At 41.1% G+C, this 14,593-nt stretch overlaps 1 long non-coding RNA gene across 1 annotated transcript; it reads right to left on the bottom strand.

The window, feature by feature from the left end:
- Positions 1–225: 225 nt before the first annotated feature.
- On the bottom strand, positions 226–13,259 carry LOC139052614 (uncharacterized). The gene is made up of 4 exons (XR_011509990.1): positions 13,105–13,259; positions 11,554–11,595; positions 8,225–8,429; positions 226–5,553 (listed from the first exon to the last, which is right to left on the bottom strand). It is a non-coding gene; the product is annotated as an uncharacterized lncRNA (long non-coding RNA).
- Between the last annotated feature and the right edge of the window lie 1,334 nt (positions 13,260–14,593).

The following is a 14,593-nucleotide window of genomic DNA, read 5'->3' as shown; positions in this document are numbered from 1 at the left end:
GTCACGGTGGCATGTCTGCTGTGAGAGGATAAGGATAAAATTTAAATACAGGCATTTTGTACCGCAGACCTCTGTCACCCTGGGCTCAAAAGCATGCTCCTAGATTGCCTGTAATAAACCATATTGTAAAACTGCTAGCAGTACTGTTATGCCACTTTTTTCAATTGTCAGAGTGAATGGTCCTCCGAAAAATCAAGAGTGCTGAATTGATGCAGACAAAAACCATTTTTCTAGGTGAACTGTTTATTTGTAACCAAACATCTCTGTAAATGTACAACCCTTTGTAGTTTGAGATCAGAAACTTCTTAAAAACTATCGCACAGTACAAACTTCCTGCAGCTTGACACCATAACAAAATTGAATACTGAAGATGTAGTCAGTGTGGCTCTCAAGTAAAACACATTTCCCAAAAGAAATAAATTTTAAAAAATAAATGCCTAAATAAATAAATGTACAAGCAGACTGACATGACTGTAAATAAGAACACTCAAAAAAGGTACTTGCTTTCTCTATTAGGTAGCCAGTGGTACTATAACCATGGCACAATTTGCTTGTGCCCACAGCACTCAACTGAGACCTGATATGCAGGGTGGTTATCTTTAAGTTTCATGGAACTTATTGAAGACTGACTGTTGCAGCTAACATAATTCTAGATACAGAGTGCCAAACATTACTTGCATGAGAAACAAGACACCATAGTCAGCTGATTAACAAAAACTCAGTTCCTAATAAAGTTTTTACGAATTGTAGCCGGTAATTTTACAAGGTGTATGCACTTAGAATGAATTTCCAGAATGACACTAGTAACGAGACACATGCCATCAAACTGGCTGTCGAAATGCACTGCTATGCATTGAAGTACAAAAGTAACCGGAATGCCCTTGTATTTCTCTCACATTTATGGAAAAATATCGAAACTGGTGTCATCCTGGAAATTAATTTCAAGTGAATGTCTTGCAAACTCACTGGCTACAATTTGCAAACTGAAATATGTGCTGTGATGTTATAAGGGAATTAATAAATTTATGACAATCAGTTTAATGTTTCCATTTCTTGTGCTAGTAATGTCCACCTCTGAATAATCCAGCTCAAGAACAAGAATTATGCTACCTGGCAGACAACTTAAATATCTGTAAAACTGAAAAAGGATCACTGTACAATCCTTATTTGTTGGTTGAATGGTGTGTGCCAATTTCAGTAAACCTTACATACCTTTGAAACATGGCAATCACAATAAGTGATGCCTATGGGAGCAGTTTATTATGCCGCATTGCTGTTGCATGATCCAGTTGTGTTTTCTGCCATGATAACGTTGCTGCGCAGGTAATTCCATATCAAGCGACTTATTCATATTGACTGCTTCAGATTTTCATATGAAACAAAGACAGCTATTAGTGATGTGCTGGAATACAGCAAAGTTACTCCTTGTGCGAGTTCCATTTCAATTTTATTCGCTGCCACAAAAAATAACGAAAGAATTCAGAAGATATGGTTTTATGCAAACATGAAAGGCACATCATTGCCATTACTGGAGATGTTTTGTTGCATATTAAATTTAAGCCGACTTATACCTATTAATTTTACTCATGTATTTTAGATAGCAATAAACCATTTTTACAAAGTTATGTAAAATGCCGTTCTTACTGAACTCTGGAAATGGCACAGATGCACTTGCAGGTATGCAATTCCATGCCGAATCGACAAGCATTTTTTTCACACCGCACATAAATCTGAAACATTGCCATATGTTTACTAGAGTTCAAAGCTTGTTACCCACTTTTATTTATTTCTGCCAGATATTTTGTAGCATTTTAGGTGACAGTTTAGTTTTCCTGTTCAGCTGAGCTAGAGGCATCAAATGTCCTCTAGCTTTTCACTTTTTTTCAAATGCTTCAAATACTTTTTTTTCAAATGCACATTGTATTGATCGAGGCCTTCAAATGGTGTGCGTGGAAATATGGTGAAGTGATGCAACTGCCAAAATAGACAATTTTTCAAATATTTGCATACTTCAATTGCTTTTGGCACCGGCAAAAATGAGTCAAATTGCAATCCGTTAGTTTTTTTTTCGTAAGAAAAAATTCACAGGACAGAAATTAAATACAGAATGGTAGCCCAAGTGACATAGTATAGCAGAAAAATATATGAAGCTCTGAAGGTTCAGCTGATCGCCTGTAAAAAAAAAATTCTAATCTTTTGCAAGAAGCTTCATGTTCAAGGAAAAAACAGCCTTCGTAGTTGGCGAAAAAATGTGATACATTATTGGATAGCTCTACATGTCTGCTATGCATGTGTGAAGTTAAAAAAGTCATTTTAAAAGCGAGAAATTCCTTTTTGAAATTTTGTCAGCACCGACTTTTCTCTGATGTGCGCACAGCTTGCTGGCCGGGAATGCAGACGACAAAGCTGGCTTCGTATGCACAGATGACAGATAAGCGGTGTTAGGGTCTGCATTTTATTGCTAAGGGACACATGCTCTAATGCAACGAGGCTTGTGTTTGGTGTGGGCCAAGTAAACCATACAGCCATTGCACATAAAATATCAATACGAGGTCTGTTAGAAGAGTATCCGACCTTTGGCTGAAGAAAAAAACCTGGCATAACTGAAGTGTTGGAAACCTAATCACCCTCAAAGTAGTCTCCTTGGGAATCCAGCCACTTCTCCCAGCGGTGCTGCCGTTGTTAGAAGCATTCCGAGAAGGCTTCTTTCCAAATGGACTTTAGCTCAGCTGTCGTTGCAGCCATAATGTCTTCTCTTGTCTGAAATCATGCTTGTTTCAATGGCCCCTTGATTTTGGGAAACGGCCAGAAGTTGCAGGCCGCCATATCAGGAGAGCAAGGAGCCTGTCGAACTACAGGAGTCTGGTTTTTCGCCAAAAAAGTCTGAATCAAGTGCGAGAAAAACATTGTCTTGAAGGATGTGCCAATTTCCTGTTGACAACTTCGGTATCTTGCTCCATACAGCATCACATAGGCCATGAAGGACATCCCTGTAGTAGTCTTTAGTGATTGTTTGACCCTGTGGTGTGTATCCGTGGTGTACCACACTGCGGGAGTCAAAGAAAGCAGTCAGCAACACTTTGACGTTGCTGCACACTTAGCAGTCTGGTTGGTGACGTGGAATGCTTCCACTGTAACGACTGGGATTTGGTTTCCAGGTCGTAAACATACACCCAAGACTTGTCACAAGTGATTATGGTGTTCATGAAGTTGGGGTCACTGTTTGTGGAATCCAGCATGTCTGCGAGACTTCAACACAAAGTTGCTTTTGCTCCACCATGAGCAGCTTGTGAACGAATTTTGGCGCAACTCTCTTCATGGCCAAATCTTCGGTGATAATGGAATGTGGATAAAATGTGCAGATGCCCACCTCTTCCGCAATTTCTTGGATAGTTACACGACGGTCCCGCATCACCACGGGGTTCACTTCGGCAATGACCTGGTCATTTCGGCATGTTGATGGCCGACTGGAGCGTGGCTCGCTCTCCACCGATGTGTGGCCGTCTTTAAACTGGTTGTACCACTCTATAATCTGTGTGCTGCTCATAGCACAGTCACCGAAAGCACTCTGAATCTTCCAGATGGTTTCCACTTGGCTGTCGCCCAGTTTCTGTCAAAATTTGATGCAGTAGCACTGCTCCAGTCGCTCTGCCATTTTCCTTGCGATAAAAAACCGACGAGAGCACCGTACTACCTCATTCAAACGCTGCGTCCCAGCGATTCACGCTATTGGCAGGTGGGAAAAAATTCATGCATGCGCACAAAGGTTCAAGGGCGGCTGATGAAAACGCGCTTGTTTCATATTCATCAGGTGTTCGCAAAAAAAAGGTCGAATACTTTTCTAACAGACCTCGTACGTAATAAATATGTGAGGGAATCCTGCAGTGCTAAAAGATATGTTTCATGCAGTTTAGAAAAAGAAATATCAGCTATTATGTAGACAGTAAATCTATAAAGAGCACTGATATTGTTCATACAAAGCATCCTAAAGGGCATGTCGCATTGCAATGCAACATAGATGGAGCAAGAAATTTTGTGCCCTGCTCCTTGAAGCCCAATGATGATGCAAGTAGAAAACACCTTCATAATTAAGACTGAAAACCTACATGAGTATGAACAAATTCTTGTGGTGTTGTTTGCTACCACTGTTTCAGAGCTGGAACATGCTCATCTATAAAAGTCATATGTGCCATGTTCAGTCTGATGTGGTCAGACACCATTGGCGACCACTTTTTGCGTTCATGTTAAAAAAATAAGAGCTGAGACTGCAGCAGCAGCGCTTGACGTCTCCTGCCTTCGTAATGATAAAAAAGGCAAGTCAGTTTGTTGAGTAGTTCTTGTGGCTAATATATTAACAACCTTTCCTTGCTAGATGACATGGTTTCATATATTTATGCTATATTTATGCTGTATGTGTGATCCACAAAGGAACATTATAAAAAATACCTTATCGCACTTAAAGAATAATCACTTTTTGTTTCATGTCACATGCGTAGCAGACATGTACGGCTGTGTAATGATGGGTGACATACTTTTGTGCCAACCACCAAAGCTAATTTTTTACCTTCAACACGAAGCTTGCAAAAAATTTCAACGTTACAGTTTTTTTAGCTGATCAACTGAACCTCCAAGGCTTGAAATATTTTGCTGCTATCCCAAGTCAACCAGTCTGATTTTATATTCATTTTGTGCCTTCTGTATTTCCCTACGTTAGAAGAAAATTCAAACTGCAAATTTTGGCAGTGACACCACTTCAGTCTCTTGACATGAACACCACCTGAATATCTGGATCATACAATTTCCCTTTCAGAAGAAACGTGTATCAGTGGCTTCTAGCTTAGCTGGGCAAGAACAATAAATTTTTGCCAAAATTCAAAAAAATTTTTGTGAAGGAAAATAAATGGGGAGCAAGAGTTCGGAGCTTCAACTATATCTGTGATGGCCAAAAAAACGCTGGTTGGTTGCCCTGGAATTACTTAAGAGTATGTATGAAAGAAAATTTTCTCAAAAATTTTCTCGTTGTACCTACTCAAAATCAAGCAAACTTGAAATGGTTTGCCATAATGGAACAGTTCTTGAGAAAATTGTTGGGTGGTTTGGCATGAAATGACTTAAGCTACTTAAAAAATATATTAATAAGGAAACACTATCCTTACTGGAACCATATCAAAAACTAACATAAAAATGTAGTGAACTATAACAAAGCACAGCACTTGTATTCTAAATTGAGCAATCCAATGTGGGCTTCTCAGGAGACTAGCATAATTAACATAAATAAAATTAACATAAAAATGTCAAGGCATAGGAAGGCACATTTGTATGCTCATTTGAGAAATCCAAATTGGGCCCTTCAGGAGACTAACATAAAACATAAAAATGTCGAGAGTTACAAAAGCACAACACTTGTGTTTTGGTTTGAGCTGTCCAACTTGGGCTCTTCAGAGGTGAAGGGGCAGGGGCAGTTGCTTCAGGGGAAGGGTCCCATGCGAGAAGCGAGGCCAGAGTTCTTTACATAGGGCATGTTGGTACCAGGAAATTTGCGACACGTGAAGCCTGCAAAAACAAGCCAGAATAAGTTTTAAAAAGCAACTTCCACATGCAAAAGAATGGCATGCAATATGCCCTTGTTACAATGAAATTGATTTATGTATTTGTGTTGCTTTATTCCAATTTTCTATGGGTACAGCTTTACAGCATGACCATTTAAATTTATTTAGTGTGGCACAGGACTCCACTAAGTGTCAAATGCAGGAAAGGGCAAAGAGGAATAAAACACTGTAGCAATATAACTTCATGAATATCTTCAATGTCAAAGATGTGAACTTTGCTTGCTGATAAACAAAATGGTGAAAAAAATTCATGTCGTTCATAAATAAACCTGAACTGACAACTAAAATGATTTCTTGTAAGTTTCATAATTAAAATGTGCAGCACTTCACTGTGCTTTTCCATGCTCCAAATACAATAGTGTCATGTCACTATAATTGAGTGTAGCTTCATTTGATGTTAGGTTTCCTGAGTTCACATGCAATCGGAACGTACTTCTCGCCTTACAATGACTTAGGACTTTCCACATTAAAGAAGACACTGCTTACAGCGAAGTATGTTTTCTTCCTCAACGACTGAATTACTGTTATAATGAGGATTCCGTGTAGTTGTGCGCCAAACTGCTTAGCATGACACATGCAGAATGTGACAGATACGAAGAAATGCTGTCTTTTAAGAGCCATATGCCATAGGACTGACTTCTTTAACCCTTTTAGGGTTCACTACCATACATCTGTCACTGTGATGGAACGTTCTGAAAAAATTTGCCTTTTCAGAACAAAGTGTTGCCTAGCCTCCCACTGGAGGTGCTGCAACCTTCTGAGACTTCTAGAAAATATTCTTATAGTGCTGTCGCTCCTTGGGTTTCTCCCAAACTGATTTTTCACTTAGCTCCTTGGTGTCTGTCATTGCACTAATTTGGGAGTGCTGCCACAAGTTTCCGTAAGTTTCATTACAGAAAAAATTATGCTGCTTTATCCTGCATAAAACAATAAAACATGTAAAACTGCAAATACTTAAATGGTATTGCCACTTTATTGTTATTTTAAAAAATTATTTACCAGTTTATTTTCTCGGAAAGTCGCCCTGAAGAACTTAAATCTGCAATAACAATATTAAGGATGCGCGAAAAGTGATTTTTGAGACTGAACCGAATAATGCCAGAAGCAAATCAAATATGGGATAGCTTCTGAATAATGAACAGCTGATATCACAATTAATGTAAGATGAGGTTCACATACTAGTATTCTTAAAGTTAGCAAGTTTCTGTCATTGTTATGTTATGAAGAGCTGTTTATTAAGGCACAAATGGAGCAGCAAAAAGTTTCTTCACATGCACAGGACTCTTCAGTAAGCATGAATGATTGCTGTACAGCCTCTAAAGTACAGCTAACTTTAGTAACGTAGCCTGGTCTGGTATTCTTACAAGTTCTTACGTTTTACGTCTATACTATGTTATTGGAGGTGAAAATTTACCGTACTTTGGCTCAAATCTCATGTTTTATTGGTGTTTCGAAATATTAGAATAATACTCACATTTACAAATAGTGACCATTCAAAGACTAAATTGAATAGGACACTATTCAAGTCGAAAGTTTTGGGTATGTGCACACTACAAAAGATATATAACTCCTAAATTAGAGGCATATTTCTCCCCAAAATGTGATCCTCAACGGGCTAAACAAGAGCGACAGAAAAGCCCATTCATCTTTTTGATAAATTTAAGCCCATAATCTACTTGGCAATGGTTCATAACCATGTTAACAGGTAGGTGAAGTAAGGAAGCAGGAAACAATTCTAACAATTTCAGAATGGGAGTAGTGGACATGTCCGATGGTCTGTAAGAAGCTTTATACATTAGGCCCCAAGAGCCTATTCTCCATTTATTGAAGTATATGAGGAAAAGCCACATAAATATTTTTTTCTTATCTTAGAATACAAAGTGATACAGTGCATGTTAATAAATACGAGTCATAGGTTAGGTGCTTAGCATCCACTAAACATAGTACTGTTGACTGTGAAGCTGGCAACTCGGTCCCTGTTGTTTCTTTGATTGAAACTACCAAAAGAAAATTGCCACAACACTCAGGTTCCCTCCGCTGAAAGGTTGCTGTCTCGGATCACATGGACCTGCTTCAAGATAGGAGCCACTTTGATTTGATGTGGTCTGTTAAAATTGGTGAAACTACTGTTTCACATCTCAGAACATGGAGAGCTGTTTTGTTTTGATTTCTGCAATTTGGTGAACGTGCTCCTGCTCGAGCTGAGCAGTAACCACACTTGAGCATAGCTTCTCCGCAATTCGTGTATTAACACTTTCAGGCTACTTAACCATGTCCTCCATGCCAACAGATTTGGAGCGTGCTTCACAGACAACTATTCCTTGCAATGACAGCCAAGTAGCACTGCTAATGCACAAATGCAGCTCATTTTATTTGGTGGAGATGCTAAAAACTTTTGGCAGTGAAGGCAGCTTTTAAATTTGGAAGCATTTGAGTATGGCGGCATTAGGCACTCAAGATCATATGAACAGTCATTCCAAATGGTAGGCTATTGTAGCACACAACTGGACACACAGGCTACATGAAAGTCGTTTGTTATGCCAATGGCAAGTTCATAAATTTAGAAAAGAAATGTGAATGTAAAAATGCAACCGGAAAGGGTATATGGTACTTGCCTATAACAGCACTGACCCTGATGGGGTCAAGAGCCTCTGTTGCCCCTTGGTGTTATTTCCAAAGCCCAAATGGCCCATGAGCTCCTCCTCTGTGAACACATGGTGAAGCAAGGCCCTTGCAAACTTTCCTGGTCCACCATGGCAGGCCATGGTAAGCTGGGCCAGGATAACCTTCTCAATGTGCACTCTTACAGCGTATGTGAACCTGCATGTTTAAGTAAATGTTAGCAAAACAGTTTTAAGCCTTTCAAGTACATTCACACAACAGCCCTACTGCAAATCAATTACAAAAGTACCTGTTGCAAATCTAAAATGCTAAACTTGACTTCTTACAAGCTTCTGATGCTGTCTGGATGCCCCATGTTTCAGAAAAACAACCCAGCACAAACAAGAAAAATAAACCAACGTATCCAAACATCTAGTACTTGAAAAAGGGGAGCACCAGCGAAACACAAATGACACGCACACAAGGAAACGGCATTAGACATGGACGGACATTGGGACGGACCAGCGTTCGTCCCTGTCTAACGCCTTTTCCATGTGTGCGCGTCCTTTGTTTTGCTGGTACCCCCCTTTTTCAAGTTCATCATGCACCAACTGGCACAAGAGCTTGCGCTAATGCACATCTGGTACTATTTATTGTGATTACCATTCTTGGGATACTTCATATTTTCAGGTGTTTGTCTCGATTGTCCCATCCATTTGTGTGAATATGTAGCCATGGTCTAATGGGGAGATTGGGCTGCTATGTTGAGGGAAGAGTTCAATACCAACCATTGGAACAGCTTGGGTGACTGGGTATGCGACCCTGGGCATATGCCACTTTTCAATGAATCTCTTTCACGCTATCTTGAGCAGATGCCGCTGCTTGTGTTGGCAAGCAGCATTAGGAGCTCGAAGTGGGACATGATTGTCAATCATTACTAAGATTACCACTACACATCACGTTCGCTTGCTGTGCTCCAGAAGTAATGCGAGATTCCACTCCACTGTATGAAATGTACATAAGCCGCAAGGACAGTAAATTGAATTAATTAAATTAAACCTCAATTAAATTAATCTACTCGAAAAGCACAGGCTGCACAAGATCACGGAGTGAACTCAGAAGTTTGTGGACAGTCAGTTGATGTCCATGTCAAGGACCTCTAGGGAGACTCGGTCATTTCTTCGATGTGCATCATCGTGCCGTCACACATTGTATTACAATTCTGTCTCGTTGTACCACTAATAGTCATCACGTATCACAGAATTGAAAATATAAATAGACACTTATATCTACTGTTTATTTAATCTTTACGGAAAATACTTTGAGCATGAGTTTTTGCAGAGATCATGAATTCTACCGCTTAAAAGAGCACTAAAGTAAAATTAAATTAATTAAATTTTGGCGTTTTAAGTGCCAGAACGACAATCTGATGTTTAAGCTTGTTTCACATGCAAGCGATTCAGCGAATAGAGCGAACAGCGACGCGGCGCTGCAAAGCTTATCGCAAAGTTTCGTTTCATATGCATTGCCGCCGCGCATTTTCCGCTGCTGCGAATAGCAATGTTGCTGGCATAAAACACAGGACTTTCAGCCAGTTTCGGTAGTTTGCGACTACCAACATAAACATAGCTTTGTCTCTGCCTCTCAAATTTTTATTTTATAAATACATATCCTGCGCTTAGCAATTTAACAATTCGTTGAAAAGCTCTCTTGGCATGTTGCCTGTACCACGTGTACCAAGTAAATAAACATCGTCCTATGCGCAGGCTTTCCAGCACTAATCCTCCGCTGGTCACGTGTCGAGGTGGGTCGTTCGGAAGCAGTGCTGCCGCTCTGCCGCTGCGATGAAATTCCAACTTGCCCGAACCTTGCCGCTCCCACCGTTGAAACTGATTTCTGCGGCGCAGCGGCAGGATTTGCAAGCATTTTCGCTTGCATGTGAAACAGGCTTTAAGCACGCCATAGTGGGGAACTCTGGATTAATTTTTACCAAATCAGGCTGCAAGGTACATGGGCAGTTTTGTATTTCACCTCCATCAAAATGCGGTTGTTTGATCATGTGACCTCGTGCTTAGCGGCGCTGTGCCAACACCCCTAAGCAACTATGGCAAGAAAGCACTAAAGAGAAAAATTATTTTAGATGTATCTGTAAATGACCTTCCTACAATTCAAGAGATTCACTCGTACCATGACAAGAGGGTGAGTAAATTGTAAAAGCAGCAAGAGGAAAGATTGGTGGCAGTGCTGCCTTGAAGTTACCACACCCGCTTGCTGTGACGTCATGGATTTTGATGTCTGTTCAGGTGCAGCAATTTTTTTTTACAAATAAAGATGTTCTTCATTGTATTCCAAAAACTTAAAATAAGAACCGTCAGGAACTTTTACTGAAACAATACAACCCAAGTTTGTAAAAATACTTGAAATCCACGATGTGACAATGAGATGTCAGCACGAAGATTTTGGGGCGATACTCAGAAAATTGAACGCTGAGCTTTATTTTCTCTAATAATCAAGCAATTACCAAGAAATTTACAGAAGTAGATATTTAAAACGATGCTTTATTTTAAATTCATTTAAGGTGTCATTAGTGTCCCCTTAATACAAAACAAGGAATGCACTTAGCTGCGTAATAGGTTAACATGCATCACTGGTTCTCATTAAGGTAGGATTATCAGTATAGCAATGGGCATGCACTGGCTACTCCAGAGGGGAGCCCTGCCACTTCGCCTCAACCTCCCAATTTCCATTTTTTTTTTATGAGCAGTGATGCAATTTCTGTATCCTAACGAGGCATAATGCCAAGGAGATTCATGCCATGCTGGCTACAGTATGTGGTGACCGGCACTTCACACCGTCCAGCTCGGCATCAATCTTTCTGGAATTTGGCCCTTGAAATGCAGAAAGCTTTGATCACTGCTCGTTCTTCAGCCAACTTTCTCAAAGGGTGCTGCTGCTCTGGTTTGATACCTCTAGCAGTGCACTGTTGCATGACATAGGTAAAACTAGGAAGATGTGCACTCACGTAGACCACTAATGTCCACACTGTTTCTGAACACCCCTCCCATATCAGGCATATACCCTGAAGAAGGCACATTTTATCTTTAATATGTTCACAAGTGACACTGAAATTCACTCCCAGTCCCGGTGCAGTTGCAGTCTTTCAGCTGAGTGCTTAAAGGCACCATGTCTCCTAATGAAGGCACTCTGCACCAATTGATCACTGGAGCAAATGCCTTGCAGTTGCATCAGCAATGTTGTTTTTTCTGCTTCCTGCAATACATTTTCACGGCATCACTGTATTTGATCATGGTGACGTTACAGAATGGATGGCCAAAGAATTCACCTTTAGCATTCCAGCTTGGGTGTCTTTCAGCTCATTTTGAATCTGAAAAAAGATGTCAGTATTAAAATGTGAAGCCACAATGCAGCAAAATCAACAATCAAAAGAGCTACATGGACCATTAGGCTGACATAAATAGACGGATACAAATGACTAGTCATTGAATACACTAAAGTGTGGCCGCTCTTGCCAATGGCAGTGTGAGCTTGTCAAATAATTTATTTCACATTCCTCTATTATTTTAAAAATTATTTCCATGCATCTACTGAACTGTTATGGCCACATATTAAAGGATGCTCCTTCATATAAAACCACAGTGTTGCATTCTTTTACTCCCCGTCTACCTGATGCTACTGAAGTTTTGCTTACTCTCAAAGAAAGAATTTCACAGAACTGCTCTTTCGACAATGCATTATTCCAAGCTTGTGGCAAAGCGTTGTCATTTAGTTCACAACTATGCGCTCCCCTTTCAATCTGTTCACTATTTAGTGCTCGGATTCAAAGCAAAAATAGCTTTTCGACATAATTAGCTACTTCTATGGTCACAAGAAACAATGCTAATTATTGATGTTTATGTTGCCGATAACGTATACATGCCGCCTCGAAACCCAGTGGGACGACAAAGCAGATATGCCAGGCATCTCGTTCCTCTACTGATTTTAAAATTTTGTTAAATCAATCACTTACTGAAGTGCGAAAAGCTGCAATTTCAGGAAATTACGTTATTTTGAATGTTGTAGGACCTGGAGTGCCATGAAATCTGCCTTTCCGTGAATGCTAAGAGCGCCTACGCGAAGCCGTTTGGGGCGAAGCACTCGATGGCGTCGAACGAAGATGAAAAAAGAAAGCTGAATGCGCGCGAACTGGTGGAAAACAAAACACACGCGGTTAGCAAGGCGTATAACTCGATGATTTCGCAGCACTCTGTGGCATCCCCCTCTATTGTATCTAACGTATCGCATAGAATCACATGTACACCCTTCAAATTCTTTATTATTATTGCGCGACAGCCTCCTCTGTGTTTTCCGATCGCGTGAACATCGGCCGCACGGCGTGTCAGATAGCAGCCTAGTCACTCGTTCCTGAAGGGAATTCAGCGCAACAGAATACACTTTCGCCGATGCCACCGCCCCACGCCGCTACAAGCTCGCTCCCACGTCTTGTACTAGCGTGGCGCAAACGAAATATCTTCCGATTACAGTACAGCTCGGATGGTTTCACGTCGCATTGTTTTGCGCTCATTAATAAGGCTAACTCAATCGGTGCTCGAATACCGTATCAGAAATCATGGCGTACAACATGCCCTGTTTTAGCTGGCACCACATAGCTGCCTTACGTCACCACAAGCGGAGTGTAAAGTTAAACCAGGACAAAGCTCCATGTTATATACCACGAATCTAGTGCGGTACAACCAATTCTGGCAACGGAAGGATAGTGCTAGGAATGAAAACTAGAAAAGAGGCGCATGGAAAACACGCACAAGCGCTGAAATTCCCCTTGTTCGTCCGCGCCGCAGGCGCGGACGAACAAGGGGAATTCGAAACACTAACTCACCTTTGATGTCGCTGAGTCGGAGGCGATCATGGCGATCTTCGAGGCAACAAGCCCATAAAAAGCGAGCAACACGCAGGAACATTCCAAAGATGTCGCAGCGAAGCACACAAAGAACGCAGAAAACGCAGGAAGTTTTCACACAACCGGCATGCACGATCACGCCGGAATGCTACAAGCCTCAACAGCGCAAACGCGCAATCATACATGTACACTCATACAAATACACGCTTATATTATCATAAATTGTACCATTTGATAACAAATTCTGTGATGTCATGTTATTACAGAAAAATTGTAGCGCTTTGGAAGTGTATAAAAGTTTTTTGCTTCACTTCTTTGATGAACTACTTTCTTTGGCGCAGTAACGCAGTGCACCGGCCGGAGCTAGTGGCATGCGCGGGAAAGGCGCCAAATTCAAACGTCGCAAACGCCGTGCTAATGTTTCCGCGCACAGTTTTCGTCGTTTGTATTTAAAAAAAAAGTAATGCGTGCCGCAACCATGCGAACTGAACTATTGACCACAAAAGTACAGAAACGTCGCTGTTTGTGCTTCTTATTTCGACGTCATGGCAAACTGCAGGCGGTCTGTCGTCCCATTCTTTAAACATTTGTGCGTGTGCCTCTGCGCTGTGCGACTTGTCACCGAGAACGTATAGCAGCGCAGGTTGTGCTTGGTGGCCGAGCAGATTCCCAACACATTCGCCAGCACCCCGTCTAGGTCACAGAGAAGAATTTGGCCTCCATGTGAAATATGAGCACCATGTTGTACATATCCGCCAAGCTTTTCGTTTCGTTCTGTAGCGCGCTAACGGGTAACATCTAAGCTAAATTACTCTAAAAACGATGTTCACTCCTTTCTCCGCCGCACCCGCCGTGGTGGCATAGCGGCTGAGGTGTTGCGCTACTAACCCGAGTGCTTGGAATCTAATGCCGGCGGCGGCGGCTGCATTTCGATGGGGCTGAAATGCAAAAACGCCCGCGTACTGTGCGTTTAACCTGCACCAAATTTGGTGCAGGTTAAAGGACCCCAGATGGTCAAAATAAATATGGAGTTTCTTACTACGGTGCGGCTCATAATCAAAGCGTGGTTTTGGCCCGTCAAACCCCAGACTTGAATTTTGTTAACGTTCCCCGCCACCTTGACCATATTTAACATGGAGGCATGCAATGCCGTTTCCTAACACTCAGCTAGGGCACTGGCCCCTTATAATGGACGCCGATAGAAATGCAGGATGCGTCCAATCATCGGTTTATCACTGCTTGTAGCGACGTTTGTCTTCTCAATTCTCAAACTATATATATATATATATATATATATATATATATATATATATATATATATATATATATATATATATATATATATATATATGCAGGGTGTTTCTGCTAACTTTAGGCCGAGTGTAAACTCTATGCCCTCCATGACGACGCGACTAAATGCATGTTGCTCCCTTTGGTATGTAGCGTGTCGCGCTATTTCTATATATTG

This window comes from Dermacentor albipictus, unplaced genomic scaffold (assembly GCF_038994185.2).
Source record: "Dermacentor albipictus isolate Rhodes 1998 colony unplaced genomic scaffold, USDA_Dalb.pri_finalv2 scaffold_28, whole genome shotgun sequence".
Classification (NCBI taxonomy): Eukaryota; Metazoa; Arthropoda; class Arachnida; order Ixodida; family Ixodidae; genus Dermacentor; species Dermacentor albipictus.
This window is presented reverse-complemented; position numbering and strand designations above follow the sequence as displayed.